Consider the following 13,264-nt stretch of genomic DNA (forward strand, 5'->3'; position numbering starts at 1 on the left):
GTCAGGGTGTATGATCTTCTTGATGACCCTCTGTATTTTGTTTGCCAGTATCTTGTTGAGGATTTTTGCATCTGTGTTCATTAGGGAGATTGGTGTGTACTTCTCTTTTAGGGTTGGGTCTTTCCCTGGTTTTGGAATCAAAGTAACACTTGCTTCCAGGAATGAATTTGGAAGTATTGCTTCCCTTTTGATTTCCTTGATGAGTTTAAAGAGTAATGGTGTTAGTTCTTATTTAAATGTCTTGTAAAGTTCAGCAGTGAAGCCATCTGGACCTGGGCTTTTCTTTGTTGGTAGATATTTTATTACATTTTCAATTTCACTTGTTGTAATTGGGGTGTTTAGAATTTCTATTTCTTCTTCACTTAACTTTGGCAATTCGTATGTATCTAGGAATCTGCCAATTTCTTCTGTGTTTTCCATTTTATTGGAGTAGAGGTTCTTGAAGTAGGTATTGATGATCCTCTGGATTTCTGTTGGATCTGTTATGACTTCACCTTTTTCATTCTTAATTGCGTGTATTTGTGCCTTTTCTTTCCTTTTTTTGATAAGGTTGGCGAAAGGTTTATCGATTTTATTTATTCTCTCAAAAAACCAACTCTTTGATACATTGATTTTTTTTGTATTGTTCTCTTAGTCTCCATTTCATTGATTTCTTCCCTGATCTTTATAATTTCCTCTCTTTTACGAGCTTTGGATTTGTTATGCTCTTCTTTTTCTAGGAGCTTGAGGTTCTGCATTAGGTTATTTATCTGAGTTTTCTCTGTTTTCCTAATATGGGCATTCATTGCTATGAATTTCCCGCACAGAACTGCTTTCATTGTGTCCCATAGATTCCTGTATGTTGTACTGGCACTTTCATTTACTTGTAGACACTGTTTAATTTCTTCTTTAATTACTTCTGTGACCCATTGGTTGTTCAAGTGGGTGTTACTCAGTTTCCATGTGTTTGTGGGGGTTTTGCAGTTTCTTATGTTATTGATCTCTAATTTTATTGCACTATGGTCTGATAATATACAGGGGTAACTTCAATTCTTTTACATTTACTTAGACATGTCCTATGAGCTAGCATGTGGTCTATTCTACAGAATGACCCATGTGCAGCTGAAAAGAGTGTGTATTCCCATTTTGTGGGGTGCAGCACTCTGTAAACATCTACTAAGTCCATTTGTTCAATAGCTTGGTTCAGTTCTAGAATTTCCTTGTTAACTTTTTGTCTAGATGATCTGTCTATTTGTGATAGTGGGATATTGAGGTCCCCCACTACAATTGTGTTAGTGTTTATTTTGCTTTTCATGTCTATTAATATTTGTTTTGTATAGTTGGGGGCATTCGTATTTGGGGCATATATATTTAGGATTGTCATCTCTTCCTTTTAGATTGTTCCCTTCCCAAGGATGTAGTGACCATCTTCGTCTCTCTTAATTAGTTTTGGTTTGAAATCTACTTTGTCTGCAAATAAGATTGCTACACCTGCTTTTTTCTGGGTTCTTGTTGCATGGAGAGCCATTTTCCATCCTTTTACTTTCAGTCTATGAATTTCTTTTTGAGTTAGCTGTGTTTCTTGTATACAGCATACTGCTGGATTTTCCTTTTCAGTCCATTCTGCCAGCCTATTTCTTTTGATTGGTGATTTGAGCCCATTAACCTTGAGGGTTATAATTGATAGATACTGATTTATCCTTGTCATGATGTTTTACTTTTGTTGGCTCTTTTATTTCTTATTTTTCCCCCCTTTCCCTTTAGTGTCTTACCTTGCCTGGTTGCTTCCCTGTGTTGAGCCTCATGGAGTTGTGACCTTCATTGCTTTTTTCTAGGATATTGTTTAGAATTGCTTGTAGTGCTGGTTTGGTGTTCATGAAATTTCTCAGGTGTTCTTTGTCGTGGAAGTTTCGATTTCCTCATCAATTTTGAAAGATAATTTTGCAGGATACAGCAGTCTAGGTTGGAAGTTATTTTCTTTGAGGGCTTGAAATACTTCACTCTAGGCTCTCCTTCATTTGAGGGTTTGTGTTGAGAAGTCTTCCGTGATTCTGATGGGCTTTCCTTTGGAGGTGATTTGTTTCTTTTCTCTAACTGCTTATAGGATTTTGTTTTTCTATTGGGTTTCTGGGATCTTGACTATTATATGTCTAGATGTAGATTTTTTGATCATGACTAGTTGGCATTCTATATTCCTCACTTGTCTGTATGTCCAATTCTCTACCTCTGTCTGGGAAGTTTTCCATTATTACTTCTGTGAACAGTTTTTTATGTCAATTGTGCCTTCTCCTGTTTCTTCATGGACTCCTATCAGTCTTAAGTTATTCTTCGTTGTATCGTCTAGCAGTTATTCTATTGATTTTTCGTGGTCCCTTACTATTTTTAAGAAATCTCTATTTTTATAGTCTCTAACTGCGATCCTGTCTTCTATATCTGATATTCTATCTTCAGATTCCCGTAATCTGCTGTGGATACTTTCAGTGGAGTTTTTGATCTCCTGAATATCTGTTTGAATCTGTTTCATGGATTCCATTTCTTTCTTATGTTGGGCGATCATGGTTTCCATTTCTTATGCTGGGTATTCATGGCTTCCAGCATGTTTCTGAGCTCATCTATTTTATTATCTGTTTCTGTTCTAGATCCTCTAATCATGTTTTTCACTCTGCTCACCATCTCTGTAGTTATCTGGGAGGTTATTTCTGCTTTGAATTTTTCTAGAGCCTCATTCATCTGTTTTGTTACTTCCTGTGCTATCAGTTCAGGGTATCCAGGTGGTTGGTTATGGGACTTTTTCATCTCATTTCCCCCAGGATTTACCCTTGGTGGGGTGGAAGTCTGAGTTTGTGCCTTGCTTAAATGTCTTCTCATTTTTGTTTTTGGTACTGTCCTTGGTTTAACTCCTGGGTTCATAGCTTGAAATTGCTTATTGTAGGTATCTTTGTTGCTTGTAATTAGAACCCTTATGGAATGATTGCTTCTCAGAAGTATCTTCCAGATATAGCTGGTTTTTAAGTTTTGAGTCTCTAGTGACTCTAAGGCTATCTCATTTTCCTTGTATTAGGAATTTTCATTGACTAGATCAATAACAACATCTTAGCCCAAGTGATACCAGCAACACCATTGCATCAAGTACATCTTTGAAAATGACATTTTGTGGTAGTTATTAATCTATCACCTTTAGTTGTGTGAATTAAATCAAGATTGAGGACCAACCCAACATATAGTGAGTAAACTCTTCAATATAGCAACTTTACCCTTTGGGATGGGGGAGTTAAAAGGGGTTGGGGAGGAAGGGACTGATGGGAAGAAGGATAGGGGAAGATTAGCAGTGTGGCCAGAGGACACAGGTGAGAAGGAGAAAGAGAATAATGGGAAAATAAAGAAGAACTCGGAATGAGGACCAAAACAGGGAAAAAAGGGAACTTCAACAATGTGGGAGAGCAAGAGAGTGAGTGTAAGAGAGAGAGAAAGGAAAAAGAAAAAGAAGAAAAGAAAAGAAAAAAGGAGAGGAAAAACAAATATTTGCAAAGTGTAGGAAAAAAAATTAAAGAGGAGCAAAAGAAAAGAAAAGGGAAAAAATCAAACTAATAATACTAATTTTGGGAATAAAAAAATAACAGTGAAGATGAAGGGGCTCTTTCCGGGTATGTCTCTGCTGTCATGATAGACAACGTGGGTAGCAATGTGCAGATATAAGTCAATGAGTCTCAGCAAGCTAGTCGCAGACCCGTGAGATTCAGGCAAATTTGTGGCTGCAAGTCCCAAGTTGAGGTCCCTGTCCTCCTGTAGGGTTGAACTCTGCAGAGTTGTATTGCAGGTTCCAGCTGCCTTTCCTGTAAAGATAGTCCCGGTCCTGATGGGAGGTGAAGATGACTCCAACTTACCCAGTACAGTGGTCTGGTGCTCCAGTGTCCTCTGTGTCTTTGTAGTGTGGAACCAGGTGGCTGTACAGAGAAGAGGCCAGAGGAGCAGGGGTGGGGGGGTTCCCTTGCTATTTTAAGACATCTTTCTTTTCATGATCACTAACCACAATCCTGTCTTCTCTGTCTGATATTTTGTCCTCACATTGGTTCATTCTGTTGCATATACCTTCAGTAGAATTTTCAATCTTCTGAATATCTGTTTGAATCTGTTTCATGGATTCCATTTCTTTCCTATGTTGAGCATTTATGGTTTCCATTTTCCTAAGCTTCTCTATTTTTTTTTTATTTGTATCTACTTTAGATTCACTAACCATATCCTTCATTATGGTCATCATCTCTCTAGTTATCTGCAAAATTATTTCTGATTTGATTTTTTCTAGAGCCTCATTCATTTGCTTTGTTACTTCCACTGTTACTACTTCAGAGAGTCCAGGTGGGTGGCTTTTGAATTGTTTCACCTTATTGCTGTCTGGGTTTGCCTTGGGCAAGCTGCAAGTCTGGGGTTGCGTCTTGCTTCTGTGTGTTTTCATTTTCTATTTTATCTAGTTTAATTCCTGCATTGATGTTTGTAAATTGCCCATGGTAGGTAGCTATATTGCTAGTATCGAGAACCCTTAGGAAATGACTACTTCTTGGAAATGTCTGCCAGGTGTAGCTGGTTTTCGGGTTTAGAGTTTGTTGGAAGATTCTATCTCTTCAATATATTGGGGATGAGAAGTTGCTGCCTATTTGGCCTAATACCTGGTTCTTTGGCACTGGCCTACAATATTGTTTATGATCCTCAGGCAGCCTTAGTCTTGGCATACAAAGAGCAACTGATTAGAACAATTATGTCACCTTGGGTAAAGTAGGACAATTAGTAATAACAATAGCACCAAACACAGCTTAGAAAATGACATACTGTGATAACTATTAATTTGCCATGTTTAACCATATGAACAAGATTTGTAGTTTTATAACAAAATCTAAAACAAACCAGAAAATTGTATATAGTAAGTGTCCCCCCAATATGGCAATTTTACTCTCAGCAGAGAAAATTTAAAAGGGGTTAGGGGAAAAATAAAAATAAAGAAATGGAAGAAGAGAAAGATTAGAAACAAGGCCGGAGGACAAAGGAAGATTATATAAGCTTTGGGAAAATGGTGAAGAAGACAGAAGAAAAAGGAAGAAAACAGAAACAAATGTAAGACCGGGGGCCTTACCAAACGCTCCAAGGAGTTGACTGCAGCGACGATCACCCGGGAAGGAACACACCGGACAAGTTGGAAAGTAAAACAGACCTTTATTAGTCTGGCCAGACGGCACTCCCAAAGCAAAGTAGCTGAGAGAGGCAACTGGTTCAGAGTCCGAGGCTGTTTTTATAGGGGGTTGAAGGGGGAGGTTACATGTAGATTTACGGGGAAAAAAGCTTAATGACTCATTATTACATGCTGATGGTCAGCAGGCACACAGTAAGACCTTGTGACCATATGGTCACGACCGTCACGTACTGATAGTCAGCACATCTGGTGACGGGTTGTTTTACTGATAGTGAGTCCGGGAATTTTCCAAGTTCCGGGCAAACAAGAGGGTGGATGATTTCACTAGGAACTCTTAGTTACAGATTTTATCTGCTTAGCACATTTTAGCCATTAGACATAACACAGTCTAAGGGAATACATAAATTTTGAATCATACAGTCCCACATTCCCCACTGATTTTCTGTAATCTAAGTAATCTTATGCATAAATGTAGGCATCCATTGTATACAACAGCATGACAAAAACAAATATATATGATTATAATGGCAATGAACAATTGTTTTAACCATTGTAGGTTAGGTAACCACGAAGTTAACCATTTAAACAAATCCCTGCCATTTTTATCATGTACCTTTTTGCCAGATCTTTTAATTGTTCTATCTCCTTTTTAATTTTTGGACCATTGTCAGTTAGATTGAAGCAACACATATTTTTTTATTTTTTTTCACAACCTTGGTGGTGGAAGAGCAACAGGTAATCTATTGCTGTTCTATTGTCTAAGATTGCCTGCCTTTGCTCTTGTAATTTTTGGTTGATCAGTGCCAAGGCTGACGAAGTGGCATTTAACCCTTTTACTACTTTACAGGCTAATTTTCGTACTGTTTTTTTTTAGCATGTACTCCTATAGATGGCATGGCAACAAGAGATCCTATCATGGTTAATACTTCTGCATCTGTTAGCAGGCCCACGTCATCATCGCACCCTGGTGCAGTGTAAGGTGACCACCGTTTAGTTTTCTTAGGTACAATTAAATCAGTTTTATCTGGTAATACTATAGCTAATCTACTTAAACAGCAACGGGTTTTGGTCAAATTGGCTGGAATGTAGTTGAAAGTTTTTCCTTCACAGGTATAAAACCATCCCATTGGCAGGGAAACATGGCAGTTGCCATATACAATCTTTTGTTCTACTCGGCAGGCCATTTGTTTTTTTTTTAACCGTTTGATCTTCAAACATTTAGTTGTACAATTTTTATACACAGCACATTCAGTCTTATTTGACATGATCACTTTAGATGTATATAATTTGACAGCATTTTTAGGCTTATAACATGTGACAGGTCCCCAATTATAACTATCTACATAAGTAAGGTTCTTTTCTGGAATATTTTTAAACAGAGTATAAGGCCGTATTGACTCTAAAGGGGTGCATACCGGGATAAGACAACTTCCTAATACATAATGAAAATTTACATCAACACTCAAACAGAATTCAGACAGATTAAGCGAGTTTGCCAATTGAATCCATATATTTCTTGTGTGATCTAATTCCCCTGAGGGTAACACTGTCAATATCCTGGTAAATATCATCATGAGGGCGAAGCGTTTCCAACCTGCTTCAATCTTAGCTTTATTTATCCGTTTTGATGTCTGTGGGGGATCCTGGCTTTAGATGGTTGCGATGGATCCAGGCAGAATGTCCAGCCATCTTCACCGCCAAGGGAGTTGACAGGACAACAGGAACCGGTCCCTTCCAACGGGGTTCCAGGGTCTTGGAATCAAACCTTGAGGCAGGTGGGGCATCGTCTCACCATGTCTTGGGCCTTTTGAGCTAATCTCTCACCGACGAAATGAGGTTGTATGGCAGTCATCATCTTTTTCTCACCGAGGTGGGTGGACTTGTGTAGTTCCCGTAGCAGCGTATCTGCCACTGCAGCTGGAAGCACCATCTTTCCCTCTTTAGTCGTCCACCATCCATGCTCTCCTTGAGTCCAACATTTCTTGTTCATCTATCAGGAGAACTCCATCTCCCCGTTTCTTAACTTCTCTCTCTCTCTTTCTTTTCAACTTTTCACAGTCTTTCTTGTAATGGCCCTTTTCCTTACAATAGGCGCATTGATCCTTTTCCACTGAGGGCCGTTTTCTATTTTTATCTTCCCTTTTATTTTTTTTCTTCTTTCTGAACAAAACCTCCATCCATCAAGGCAGCAATATTTGCTTTTTCTATCCTTTTGGCCATTCTATCCTCAAAAGGGTCTCTGTTGTTAAACACCTTCATTGTCACACTCATCAACTTTTCCCTATTTTCTCCCTCAAAACCTTCCATTCGCTGTAATTTTTTTTTTTCTAATATCTGGGGCCGACTGAGTAACAAAAGCCAAATTAATTGCCTGTCGATTTGCAGGGGCGTCTGGGTCAATCGGAGTATATGTACGGTATGCTTCCAACAGACGCTCCAAAAAGGCAGAAGGGGATTCCTCAGGCCCTTGAAGGACCTCGTTTATCTTGCTCAGGTTGGTAGGCTTTCGTGCGGCTCCCCTCAGGCCGGCCAAGAGATGCTGACGGTAGTTGTGGAGAGCTTCTCTCCCACCCGAGGAATTTGCTTGCCACAGGGGACGGATGGACGGGAGCTGTGCCTCAATATGGGCCCGCTGCTGTTTATTAAGTGGGCCCTTTGATCCTCCCAACACCGACTTTATGGCCTGTCCTCGAATTCTCTCTCTCTCCTCAGAGGTAAAGAGGGCTTGGAGAAGTTGCTGGCAATCATCCCAAGTTGGGTCATGGGTATTAAAAACAGATTCTAGGAGGGAAATTAAGGCTTGGGGTTTTTCTGAAAAAGGGGGATTTTGATGTTTCCAATTATACAAATCACTGGTAGAGAAAGGAATATAGACATAATGACCCTGTTCTATCTCCCTAAGAGGCAGAAGAGGAGCTGAATTTGTCCCTTTAGGGCTCCCACTGCTGGGACCATAAGTAGCTCCTGTTCGCGTGTGGGAGGGGGAGGTTACAGAATCTGGAGATTTTTCTTCTTCAGGAAGGGGAGGAAAGAAAGGGTTTTGAGATCTAGGGCGGACTTTATCTGAGGAGGATGATGGCTCCGCATAAGGTGGAGGTCTGAATTCAAGGTCTAAGGGGTCAGGATCTTGCGAGAGCACCGGCTTGGGAACTTGAGCCCGTTTCTCTTGAGGCTTACTGGGGGTCATAACCAAAAGGCGAGAGCTTGTTCGTAAGGAACAACGCTGCAACCAAGCCGGAGGCTCCTGACAAGCCTGTACCCAGATATTTATATATAGAAACTGATCAGGATGGCTAGGGTGCCCAGTGACCTTTTGTCATACTGCTCGGCAGAGACTTAGATCAAAGGAGCCCTCTGCTGGCCATCCTATTTCAAAGGCCGGCAGGGAGCGAAGTTTTCCATGAGAAAATTTAACCTTATATTTGTCCTCCTGTTCGGGGGAAAATGCCAATTTAAAATTAGTGAGAAAACAATCTAACGGAGTATTCTTGGAGCCGGATCCTCCCATCTCTGCCCTTGATGGTTAAAAAAAGAAATTAACACAGAACGGACAGGACATTAACATATAACAAATAAGACAGACGGGCGCCACAACAAAATTGAAACTAAAACCTTCCCTTGTTCCTCGTCAGGAACCTTGGGGTTAGGGGAGGCTTTCCGGCTCGTCAGCCACCTCACTCCTAACAACAAACGGTTGCAACCGGCCAAAAACTTACCTCCGGAGGTTTTAAGGTCTGTGCCTGAGTCTCCTGCTGGATCCCGCCACAGAGTCCCGGCCGAACCGGGGTTCCTTACCCGGGGATCTCGCTGGGGCCTCCAAAATGTAAGACCGGGGGCCTTACCAAACGCTCCAAGGAGCTGACTGCAGCGACGATCACCCGGGAAGGAACACACCGGACAAGTTGGAAAGTAAAACAGACCTTTATTAGTCTGGCCAGACGGCACTCCCAAAGCAAAGTAGCTGAGAGAGGCAACTGGTTCAGAGTCCGAGGCTGTTTTTATAGGGGGTTGAAGGGGGAGGTTACATGTAGATTTACGGGGAAAAAAGCTTAATGACTCATTATTACATGCTGATGGTCAGCAGGCACACAGTAAGACCTTGTGACCATATGGTCACGACCGTCACATACTGATAGTCAGCACATCTGGTGACGGGTTGTTTTACTGATAGTGAGTCCGGGAATTTTCCAAGTTCCAGGCAAACAAGAGGGTGGATGATTTCACTAGGAACTCTTAGTTACAGATTTTATCTGCTTAGCACATTTTAGCCATTAGACATAACACAGTCTAAGGGAATACATAAATTTTGAATCATACAGTCCCACACAACAACAAAATAGAGCAGAACAACAATAACAACAGTAAAACTAGGAACATTGTTCACACATAAAAACAAGAGCAAACAAGAAAAAGATAAAAAAAAAGCAAAAAAAGAAAAGAGAACGTCCACTTCATGGTGTGTCTCTGCTGACAGTAGTTGACAAGAGGGGTCAGATAGAGCCAAGGTCCATGTTGATTAATTCCAGCAAGCCAGTAGTATAATGACGTTGGTGTGGTGAATAATCCCAGCATACCTGTGCCTTTATTTCCACTGAAGTTCAGTCTACTTCTGGTTTCTGGCTATGAGGCTAGGGTCCTGGTACAAGCCTGCAACACTATGGATGGCTCCTGCAGGCTTGAACACAACTTTTTGTCAGCTTGAACTCAGCTCCCTGACCACCTGCCAGTTTGAACTTGGCTGTGCTTCTTCCTGACACTGGGAGCTGCTAGATGGCAACCCACAGCTGCTCTGTTGTGAGTTCTGTTTGCCCCCTTTCCGAAAATGGTGACTAGCGAAGCATCCTCTCCTGGGGGATGTCTGAACCAGAAAAACTCACCAGCCACTGCAGTTTGCAGTGCCCACTGCTCCATTCCACTGGTACATTTCTCTGTGGAGGCCTCTGGGGTCGCCCATTGTCACTGTGCATCTATCTGCAGGTTCGAGCTGGCCCTCTGGTGCCATGAGCTGGAGCTAAGGGAGAAAGCACCTTTTGCCACCTCTATCTTCTGCCTTGAGGTCTCTCTCTTCAGGCCCCCTGGGTGTGCCAATTCTTGTTTCAGATCCTTGCTGGGTCCTGGGGATCCACTTCCTCCCTGCTTTTCCTCACATTGCTGTTTTCCAGCACCTGGACTCCAAATCTTGGAGGGGCTGTTTCTCTGCTGCTCAGCACTCTGCCATCTTTGTAGAAGTCCTGCATAATGTATTCTTTAAAGTATGTAATTCAGTTTTTTTCAGTATAGAGAGTGCAGCCATTACATTCACTATTTCCTCTCTTCAATGCCTAACAAGCACTAATTGATCTTCTGTGTGTGGGATTTGCCTATTCTGGGCATTTCATATAATGTGGCATTTTGTGTTTAGCATCTTTAAGAATAATGTTTTCAAGGTTTATCCATGTTTTAGCATGTATTACTACTTTATTTCCTTTTATAGCTAATAATCTTTCTTATGGACACACCATATTTTGTTTATCCATTTACCAGTATAGACATTTGGATTGTTTTTACTTTTTCACTACTATGAATCATTCTGTTGTGAATGTTTATTTACAAATTGATGTATATTTTAAATTCTTTTGTGTATATACCCAAAAGTGGAAATGCTGAATTATATGGTAATTTTTCATTTTTTGAGGAACTGTCATACTTTTTTTCAGAGGCTGTACCATTTTTCATGTGTTCACCAGCAGTTATAGGGTGCCAGGGTCTCTACATCATCACCAAATGCTTATTTCTTTTTAATTTTATCAGTGATAAAAAATAATATATCATTGTGGCTTTGATTTGCATTTCTTTAATGGCTAATTATGTTGATTATATTTTCATGTACTTCTTGGCTACCTGTATATCTCACTGGAAAAATATCTGTTGAATTTATTTGCTCAGTTTGAATTGGTTCTTTTTTAAAGTTAGTTTTAGGGATTCTTTGTTTTCTCTCTCTATTAATCCCTTATCAGATATGTGATTTCCATATATTTTCTCCCATCGTGGGTGTTGCCTTTTTACTCTGTTGCACAAACATTTTAATGTTTGATGAAGTTCATTTTGTCTATTTTTCTTTTGTCGCTTGTGCCTTTCTTTATGCCATAATCCAATAAATTATGACTATATAAAGTGTCCTGAATATTTCTCCTTGTGTTTTCTTCTAAGAGTTTCAACTCTTAAGTTTAGGTCTTTGTGCCATTATAGACTTAATTTTTTTGTTTTGTTTTTGGTACCAGGGATAGAACTTAGGACCTTGCGCTTGCGAGGCAGGCAACGGCACCACTGAGCTAAATCCCTGGCCCTAGACTCAAGTTTTGTATGTGACTGTATTAAATGTCTAACTTCATTCTTTTGTATGTGAATATACAGTTTCCCCAGCACCGTTTGTTAAAGAGCCTATCTTTTCCCTATTAAATGATATTGGCATCGTTGTACCATATATTTAAGGGTTTATTTATGGGCTTTCTGTTTCATTGGAGTGCATATATGTATATCAGTTTCACACTGTTTTATTATAGCTTTATGGTAAGTTTTAAGTTCAGGAAATTGAGCCCCCCAACTTTGTTCTTATTTTTCAGGATCATTTTGTCTATTTGGGGTACCTTGAGATTCCATCTGCATTTTAGGATGGCTTTTTATATTTCTGCAACAAATGTTTTTGAGATTTTAATAGGGATGCATTGAATTTATAGATTGTTTTGGGCAGTATTGTCTTCACAATGTAAATCCTTGCAGTATACACAGGATAGCCTCATTTATTTAAGTCTTCTCTAATTTCTTTCAGCAGTGTTTTATAATTTACACTGTACAAGTTTTTCACCTTTTTGTTAAATTAACACCCCGTATTTTATTATTTTTTGTAATACTGAGGATTGGAGCCAGCGCCTCAAGCACACTAAGCAAACACTCTACCACCGAATTACACCCTTAGCCTTTCTTGAATATTTTAAAATAGGGTTTTGTAGAGTTGTCCAGGATGGACTTGAAGTTATGGCTTCAGCTTTCTGAGTAGCTGAGATTACAGGTGAATGCCACTGCCCAGCCCCAAGTATTTTATTTTTTGATGTGATTGTAAATGTACATTTAAAAAAATTTCTTCTTAGAATTATTCATTTTTCTTGTTCTTATGGTTTAGATCTAAAATATCCCTAAATGTGCCAGGTATTTAGGAGGTGATTGGATCATAGAGGAACTATAACTGACTACTTACTGTTAGGGCATGGGGCCTGGTTGGAGGTAGGTTACTGGGAGTGTGACCTTGAAGGGTGCATTCTTTTTTTTTTTTTTTTTTTTTGCTTAAATTCTTTTTTTGGTACATTTTAGGTATACGATACGTTTACATTTATCATTGGATGTTTGTACCTGTACATGATGTATCTTGGTTCTTATTTTTTTTCCCATTACCTGTGCGCCCTTCACCCCTCCACCCTTCCCTATTTACATAGACTTCATTTCCATTTTTTTTCTTTCCTCATAATTTTTCCTTTCCATTCTTCCCTTTCCCCATCTCCTCCCACCACCCCTACCCCTTTGGACCTTTTCCTATTTTAAAGTATCAATTATTAGTTATTAATACTTTTAATTCTTATTTACACTCTCAGTTTCTCACACTAGAGAAACTATTCGGTATTTACACGTGTCTTATTTATTTCACTTAAGAGTATGGCCTCAATATGCATCCATTTAGCTATAAATGATTCTTAGTTTCTCGTTCTTTATGGCTGAGTATACTCCATTTTATAAAAAAAACCACATCTTCTTTATCCAGTTTCCAGTTGATGGGCACTTGGGCTGCTTCCAAGCTTTAGCTATTACAAACTGTGTCACAATAAACATGGGTACACATATACCTCTGTGGTATAATTCTTTTAATTCTTTTGGGAAGATACCCAGCAGGGAAATAGCTGGGTCAAATGGGACCTCCAGCCCTAGTTCTTTGAGCTATCTCCATACTGATTTCCACAGTGGTTACACCAGCCTGCACTCCCACCAACAATGGAGAAGGGTTCCTTTCTCTCCACACCCCTGCCAGCATTTGTTATTGTTTGATTTCTTGATAGCAGCCATTCTTTCTGGGGT

The 13,264-nt window shown here is 39.8% G+C and overlaps 1 protein-coding gene and 1 long non-coding RNA gene across 2 annotated transcripts in view; one reads left to right on the forward strand and one right to left on the reverse strand.

The window, feature by feature from the left end:
* Dock3 (dedicator of cytokinesis 3) overlaps positions 1–13,264 on the forward strand; it is a 633,495-nt gene that overhangs the window by 52,363 nt on the left and 567,868 nt on the right. The gene's annotated exons all lie outside the window — the stretch shown is intronic.
* Positions 5,165–9,623, reverse strand: LOC147825216 (uncharacterized). Its single transcript, XR_015441112.1, has 2 exons — positions 8,878–9,623; positions 5,165–6,926 (listed from the first exon to the last, which is right to left on the reverse strand). It is a non-coding gene; the product is annotated as an uncharacterized LOC147825216 (long non-coding RNA).

The sequence above is a fragment of the Heterocephalus glaber genome, unplaced genomic scaffold, assembly GCF_053883595.1.
Source record: "Heterocephalus glaber isolate CG9 unplaced genomic scaffold, H.glaber_assembly_v1.0 deba00001504, whole genome shotgun sequence".
NCBI classification, from domain to species: Eukaryota; Metazoa; Chordata; class Mammalia; order Rodentia; family Bathyergidae; genus Heterocephalus; species Heterocephalus glaber.